General features: G+C 38.0%; 1 long non-coding RNA gene across 2 annotated transcripts; it reads right to left on the bottom strand.

Annotated features, from left to right (window-relative positions):
- Positions 1-615: 615 nt before the first annotated feature.
- On the bottom strand, positions 616-8,299 carry LOC148586301 (uncharacterized). Of its 2 annotated transcripts, XR_015911985.1 has the most exons (4): positions 8,032-8,299; positions 2,443-2,560; positions 1,937-1,997; positions 616-1,092 (listed from the first exon to the last, which is right to left on the bottom strand). It is a non-coding gene; the product is annotated as an uncharacterized LOC148586301 (long non-coding RNA). The 2 variants fall into 2 exon arrangements; XR_015911984.1 differs by lacking the exons at positions 2,443-2,560; positions 8,032-8,299 and having other exon boundaries at positions 1,937-2,421.
- Positions 8,300-8,594: the final 295 nt, after the last annotated feature.

Genomic DNA, 8,594 nt, shown 5'->3' with positions numbered 1-8,594 from the left:
GCATTCCCAATACATCAACATATGAACTAGAAGCCTCGTTTTCAATAATCAAGACAAACCATTCTATCATATAGTATTGATATGCTATTATGTTATAGTCTTCATGATAAAAATGCTCAATTTTATTATTGACAGTCAACTCAAATTTACAAGTTATAAGGAGCTTGTGATTTAAATCTTTTTAGATTAATCACACTCAATGCTCATGAATTCATTGCATGAATCACAATTTCCCCAACAAAATAAATCTAAAAAACAAAAATTAAACTAAAAAATAAAATAAAATAAAGGCATGCATCTGCCTCCATAGAGGGAGACCCATTTGCCTTGTCAAAGTAAAATCAGTAAACATCATTTTTAAGGGGAAACACAGTTTTGAGTTGGCAATTTTGAAAGAACTTAAGCGGTTTGAAAATAAAAGGGGGGGGGGGGGGGGGGGGGGGTTAAGGACAGCTAACCTAAACAAGCTTTTATTTAAGTTAGAACTCAACTTTGAATCTCATTAATTAAAAAAAAAAAAATCCAACATTAATATCGAGAACAAAGTAGCAAACAAGACAATCATCTATTCTCTGAATCTACCTTTCTAGGCATATCTATCTTCAAGAAAAACAATTAGTTAAATATGACAGCATAAATGCCAAAAATGAGATGGTGAAAATGAATTTGATAAAGAAGATGAATATTCAATTCGCAACAATTCACTTTCAATAGGAACCTGAATTCCTCCCTGATTAATAGAGATAGCTTCAAACTCTGCATTTTGACTCTCTTCATTGGTCAACTACAAAGACACGCAACAATCAATTAAGTCCTTGCTGCAACTCACTGGAGAGCCCCTGTTAAAAATTGGGGACCTCCCAAATCTTGTAATCTTTGCTAGATTCAAATCAGAAAGCTCGTCGGCATAACTCTCTAAAATGTTTCGGATGGCACGACACCAGATCGATTGAGCTACCATAAGGAAGTCATGAGCAGCCAATATAGGAAGGTTCACACTTCCCAATTCAGATTCACCATGCCCACCTCTTCCATGATAATCTGATCCTCCCAGCTTTAAAAGACCATAACCATCTGCTAGGTCACTGTATGCTGTTGACCAACACAAGTAAACTACCATGTAAGTACCAAATGTTTTAATATAAGCAAAAGATGAGGTTCCATATATAGGTTTGAAGGAAATAAATTCCCATCACAATAGCAGCACTGCAAATGTTCTACTACAGCGTATAATCATTAATATGGTCAACAAGGCTCCCAGATTTGTCTCGCATATCAAAAAGTAACTGACCCACACAAAGCTGTGTGAACAGTACTTGTTACACTATATGACCAGTGCACATTAACAGTACCTCTTGAACAGTGTTATAAAGAGTACACAGTACAATATTTTCTGTTTGTGAATGTTAAGAGAATTTGGTGGTCTAGGATTTGAAGATTCAAGTTTTCAAAAAAGAATTCTAAATTTTGTGTTCGTTGGAAAATTGTTGGGAATTTCAATGGGAAAACCTAAATGAGAACGACAAACCTAAGCATCACACCTCAAATGGTTACATCACACAATCCATAAAGTAACAATGGCTGAGAACCACTTTTCTTTTAACCCTTTACATCCATCGTTATGTAGAAACAAAACCAACATCTCATCCATGCACTAAAATATAAAAACATAATAACAAATATGAGTCGAAACATTATAAAGGATGAAGTTTAACTATAACTCAACTTCATCTGCTGATTTATCCCTGGAATTGTTTTGTAAGGATTTTGATATGTTCCTAAGATAGCATCTTTGTTTGACATCCATTACATGTCTGAAGATCGATGGAGAAGTAAATGTTTTACGTTCTATGGCAATTGATTGGACAGTCACCGAAAACAAAATTCCACAAACAACAATGAAAAAGAAAAAGACGTAGCAAAGTAAATAGTATACCTGCTAGTTTTCATCACTTGTGTAAACCTCCATCCCATGAAGGCCAGCCTCTTTCAGCCTCCTGATAATGGCAACAGGATTTTTCAGTGCCCCTGGATGAGCTAGCACAGCTACACCCCCAGTATTAGATATCAATTGTATAGCTTCTTCTGCAAGAGGCTCACTTCCCCGGAAACCATATATATCATAAATTCTAAGTCAACAATATGCATCAAGAGCAACAAGGAAAGGTTTAACTAATCAACAGAGCATCAGAGACATACAAACTAGAACAGGATAAATCCTCACAACTCAGACTCTTCTTGCAACTTCTTGCAATTTTGAATCACAAACAAGGTTTTATAAAACAGCTCTCTCTGATGTCAGAGAAAATCAAAATTACACAACTTTCTTCAAGCAACTACTAAGAACAAAAGGTACACACACATGTGTATGTATTTATGTACATATGTATGTGTATGGATGCATGCATACGCCTCCTAATGCTAGAAATTTAGAAAAATGACCTAATATTGTTCTGATTTCAACATCTGGAATTATCTTGATGCGAAATCTTCTAGCAGCTTCTAGAGCCTCAGGGATGCCTGACATTGTGTCATGATCTGTCAGAGCAAGAACTTTCACCTGTTATGAGAACATTTATTAAACAACTTGCAATACATCTTATGTTGTATTCAAGAATTAAAATATGAGAATTGTATAGCAAATGAACTTTTAAGATCAAGAATAACGTACAAAGTTTTGCAAGTAGTTTGGACATCAATTCCACAAGGGTCCCACACAATTAACAGATAGCATTGTGGAAATTAATACCTCTCTTTCGACCAAATGTCCATCATTAATGTGTCATAGCCCAATTTAATTCAAGTTTCTAAATTATTTTTAGAATGATATGAAACTAAAGTTCCATTATTTTTTCTTTGTTCCAAGACTGTTAGTAGCTAAGAAGTTAAATTCCATTCAAAATAATTGAAAATAGTCATTTTATCCAAATGACAACCGCTACCACAATAAGGATGGCTAAATACTCTCCCCCCCCCCCCCAATAAAAAGCAATAAATTTCCTTATTGCCTTAAATCATTTGGTTGGAAGAATAACTTATTAAAAAGGAGGAAGAATAGATTTCCTCCTTTTTCATCCTTATATCTTATCTAAAATACTACTCTTTGTTACCTCTAGATTTATTATATCCTTATTTGAGACAAATGGTGGTAAGAGCCACAAGGACAAAAGAGTCTTTACCTTCTCAAAGAATTCTGTGTCCAGGACCAAAGCCTCTTACCCAGAGCTTATAGTTTGAGTTTGTCCTGCTTCCATGTCATTAACCAACTGCACTTCTCGGAATCTTAATGAAATCACTTATGCTCCTTCTACCGCATAACACACTATGCCATACACTTCAATAGCACCTTGAAATGTTATCTGATTCTAAATGTGCCCCAATAATTCTAGAGCTCACTTTTTAGGCAATACGGGAGCCCATAAAGTAGCCAGCATGAAGATCCAATTGAATGACAATTGACTTCCCTTAGCGGAGTGATTCTCCGAAAGGATTGATTTACTTCCTTTAGTCTCATACTCGGTTAAAAAAATAAATTAACTAAAGTTAGAGTTGTCACATCCTTTTTAATAAAACAAAGTTCAGTAGTCATCTTGGAATGCCATATGAGCACCATGGCTTTTTCTTTTCCTTTGGAAATCCCTTTATAGTCCTCTTAAAGCTAATCTCTTCCTTACTAACATCAGCGAGCTTGGTGTTATCTTGTGTGTGATTGTTCTCGCCTTATTTAACCATAATTGTGATCGCGTGTTTTTTGCACAACAAGTGGTATCAGAGCTCAGGTTCAAGAAATCAAATTTACGGAAAATATGGCGAGTACCAAGTTTGAAGTGGAGAAGCTTAATAGGAAGAACAATTTCTCTCTTTGGCAAAGAAGGATGAAGGATTTGCTGATTCAGCAAGGAGTTCACAAGGCGTTATTGGGAAAGGCAAAGAAACCCGAGAAGATGGACAATGATGTTTGGGAAGAGATGGATGCAAAGGCTGCCAATGCGATCCGTCTTAATTTGTCAGATGAAGTCATTCACAATGTGATTGATGAAGAAGAGGCAGAACCAATTTGGCAGAAATTGGAGAGTCTGTATATGGCGTAGAATTTAATGAATAAGTTGTACATGAAGAAGCAGCTATATGGTTTACAGATGGAGGAAAATACAGATTTGCTGGAGCACCTCAACAAGTTCAATATGTTGAATACACAGTTGTTGAATTTTGCAGTGAAGATTGGAGAAGAAGATAAAGCGATACTTTTGTTGGCATCGCTTCCCCCTTCTTATGATCACCTGGTTACAACATTGTTATATGGGAAATAGACTCTAGCGTTTGAAGAGGTGACGGGATCTCTCTTGTCACATGAGACACGGAGAAAACCTGTCAATGATCAGACTGATGGGCTTGTGGCACGGTTTGAGCCAAAGCGCCAAAGATATAAGTTTAAGGAGAAGAATGGCAGAGGTAAGCAGTATCGGTCTATGTCACAATCAGCACAGGGTGGAGAATCTCGGTTAGATGCAAAAGACGTGGAGTGCTATTATTGTCACAACAAAACGCACTACAGAAAATTTTGCAAGCTGATGAAACAAGATCTTGAAGATAAGAAGAGTCTGATGACAGCGAGGTTAGCGCAGATGTTCTTTCAGTTTCCTCAGGTAAAAATTCTGTCATAGACTCTTGGGTTTTGGATTCTGCTTGTTCATATCATATGTGTCCGAATAGGCAGTGGTTCGACACATTTAAATCCTATAATGCGAGTACAGTGCTAATGGGCAATGATGCTAGGTGTAAAGTCATTGGACAGGGTACCATAAAAGTCAGGTTGTTTGATGGGATTGTCAGGATACTCACTAATGTCAGATATATTACCGACCTTAAGAAAAATTTGATCTCATTAGGCACATTAGATTCTTGGGGCTATGGTTATTTAGCCAAAGATGGAGTTATGAAAATAACTAAAGGTGCTATGGTGATAATGAAAGGCAAGAAAATTGGCAATTTGTATAAGTTACTCGGGGACACAGTTACAAGTGGCAAAACCAAATAATGACAACGCAGTTTTGTGGCATATGCGGCTTGGTCATTTAGGCGAGCACAGTATGTTTGAACTTCACAAGAGGAATCTGTTGAAAGGTGTGAAGTCATGTAAATTGAGTTTCTGCAAGTCCTGTCTATATGGGAAGCAACGAAGAGTCAGCTTTAAGGTGGTGTCTCATACAAGCAAAGGTGTTCTTGACTATGTTCACTCAGATGTTTGGGGGCCAGTGGCGGTGCCATCAAACGGATGTGCACATTATTTTGTCAGTTTTATTGATGATTTTTCAAGAAAAGTTTGGGTGTATTTTATGAGACACAAGTCAGAGGTTTTCACCATCTTCAAGCAGTGGAAGGCGCAGGTAGAAAATCAGACTGGAAGAAGAGTGAAGTATCTGAGATCCGACAATGGGTTAGAATACAAAGACACTGCATTCTTGGAATTCTGCAAAACAAAAGGCATTACTCGTCACTTCACAGTGAGAGGGACTCCACAGCAAAACGAAGTTGCCAAAAAGATGAACAGAACACTGTTGGAAAAGGCGAGATGTATGAGGTTGAGTGCAAGATTGCCAAAGAGTTTTTGGGCTGAGGTAGTTAATTATGCATGCTTCGTCACCAACCGATCTCCAGCCACTGGGATTGACTTCAAGGTTCCAGAGGAAGTATAGTCAGGTAAACCGGTAGATTGCAGAGTGGAGAACGATCGAAATTAGATTCAAAGTCAAGAAAATGTATTTGTCTTGGTTTGGAATCTGGTGTTAAAGGTTATAGGCTCTGGGATTCAATCTCTAAGAAGAAGATTGTTAGCAGAGACGTGGTGTTTGATGAGGCCTATATGTTAAGGAAGGGTGAGAATGAAGCATCGATTGAGAGCCAGATAGGGAAACAGGTTGTGGAGGTGGAGCTTGATGAACAGCGTTCACTCACAAACATATGTGATGACGAAGAATCGTCAAGAGATTCAAAGCACCAAGAAGAACCTTATTCTTTAGCAAGAGGCAGAGAGAAACGTGATCGAAAAGCACCGGAAAGGTATGGATTTAAGAACATGGTTTCCTTTGCTCTAATAGCTGGTAGTGGAGTCTCATTGTCTTCAGAATGGCATGCCGACAGAGGTGGAGTTACTACAGAAAGGTAAAGCTTGGGAATCGACATAATTGCTCAAGGCAAAGAAGGCTAAAGGATGCAAATGGGTCTATAAAAAGAAAGAGCCAACAGAGAAAGCTGTGTGGCTTAGAGGACTGGTAGAAAAGCATGGTAGTCTGTCTAAACCAGGTCCTATGCTCAAGTTCAAGAGGTGCTTGGACTTGAGTGACACTTATGAATTGTGATAGCCCTCAGGGGCTTGGGCGGAGGCATCAGAAGAAGATTCGTTTTGTTGCGACTTGATGGGTTTCAAGTCAAGATGGAGATTGTTGACTATGTGACTTTTCAACCCTCAATTTAGTCATGGGCCCATGTCTTGCTTTATTGGTTTATGGGTACTGCCGTGGGAGACTAGCTCTCCAAATCCTTCTCTAAGTCGGAGTGTGTGGGGCTCACGTGGTGTACAAGTCTTTCTTGTAAAAGGCTTTATAGTTTTTGTCTTATGGAATCCACGAATGACTTGCATTAGGAGAATTGGAGTGTACCGACTTTGCCCATGTATAAAGCCAAAGTTTTGTGCGTGAATAGGGTGTGCGAAAAACATCAACAGAGCCGCACAAGTGAATTTGTGGGCTGCTGTTTGAAGGGCAGCAGAGTAGTGCGCTGCACCTCTTGTATTTTCTTCTTGGTTTCATGAGTTAGAGACAAGAGAGAAAATAAAGGAGAAAAGACAAAGAGCGCCGACTGTTTTCTTCTTGATTTTGGAGGATCCAAAATAAGAGAGAAAAAGAAAGGGTGCTACTGCGGGAAAGAAAAATAAATAGAGAGACCAACCGCAATCGTATCCCAGCAAAAGAAGAAGAGTTTGTATTCCTGTCTTTTGTTTATTCCTTTGAGGATAATCTCTATTGTGTGATAGTGAGATTTGGGTGTATTGGGGTTTTGGGTCTGAGTGATTTTCTCTACTATATTTTTGTACTCCATCTTTCATAGTGAATTTCTTCGTGATCGCCTCCGCCAGTGGACGTACCTCACATTGAGGGAACCACTTAAATCTTTGTGTTATCTTGTGTGTGATTGTTCTTGCCTTATTTAACAGTAATTGTGATCGCGTGTTTTTTGCACAACATATTGGAAACAGATGATTAGACTATTTATAAACAGATTGAAAAGGATGAAAATATATGTTAACAATTACTAACGAGCCCTAATACCAACAAAAGAATTACTAGGAAATGGTGATCAAAGTGGTGCCAAAATGAGGTAGCCAAACTCAAACAAAGGGTATAGAGCAGCAGTGATTCAAATCAATTACAAAACAGACAGAAAACTACAATCAACTAATTACTGCAAGAACAGTTATCATGGCTGACAAAAACAGAGCAAATAACTGTGTAGCAAGAAACCAGAACCAGTTACGAATTACAAAAGTTTGCAGAGGAATTCTCGCTTTCAGTGGTAGGCTGGTAGCTGTAGAATAAATACAAGAACAATCACCGTTATATCTGCGAACAGAAAAATTTGGAGTAATTTTGGCATTGGCAATACAAAGGAAAGACCACCATAGAGACATAAGACAACCAAGTACTTCTTTTCTGTTGTATTCACAAAACAAATACCGAAACACCATTATGGAGACATTTTATCAAACACTGAGTAGCAAACCAGACATTTTATCTTCCAGCCCAACGAACTCAATCAAAACAAAACAAAACTATACAAAGAAACCCCACACTAAACACCCACAACAAAAATCTATACAGGGTAGAGGCTTATCCAATCTCAACATTCACAGTTCAATGATTCAAGCAACATTTGCAAGCACAAAACAACGCCCTTGCCAAACGACCACTTCTTTCAATAATGCCAAAGAAACAACAACTTTACAATTAGAAGTGAACCAATTAGCATCTTTACCATCCCATTGGCCCAAGACGATCCGGTCGTACAACCCATCGTAGCGAGTTTCAAGACACAGTGAATGAATCCTAGGATGAAATTCTGGGAATTAGCTAGAAATTGAAGTGGGCTGAAAAAGGACGCTTCAGCTGAGAGAGAGGCGGGCTTCACGCTTCACTGCTTCAACCATATCCAGTCCATTGATGCCGTCTGCCGAGCTAGAGAGAGAGAAACAGAGGCGGGAGATGATGAAATAGAGGTGGGAAAGAAAATAAAAGGGTGGAGGATGTTGTAATGTGTGTGTTACAATCATGATTTCCTTTTCTGCCTTCTTTAAATGTTTTTATGAAGAAAAAAAATCAAATGAATTTAATTGATTTTTATTTTTATTTATTTAATTTTTTTACATGTCTGCACGAGGGGAGATTCGAACTAATAATCTCCGTTTTATAAAGCATGGTCTCTAATCAATTGACCTACCCCTTAAGACAATTTAACCATTTTGACCATTAGCCTTTAACAATTTGTTTTGACCGTCATTAACAAATGTTTTATGGCTTTTGACTATGACCGTTTGGTCA

Source organism: Corylus avellana, chromosome 4 (assembly GCF_965113065.1).
Source record: "Corylus avellana chromosome 4, dhCorAvel1.hap1.2, whole genome shotgun sequence".
Classification (NCBI taxonomy): Eukaryota; Viridiplantae; Streptophyta; class Magnoliopsida; order Fagales; family Betulaceae; genus Corylus; species Corylus avellana.
This window is presented reverse-complemented; position numbering and strand designations above follow the sequence as displayed.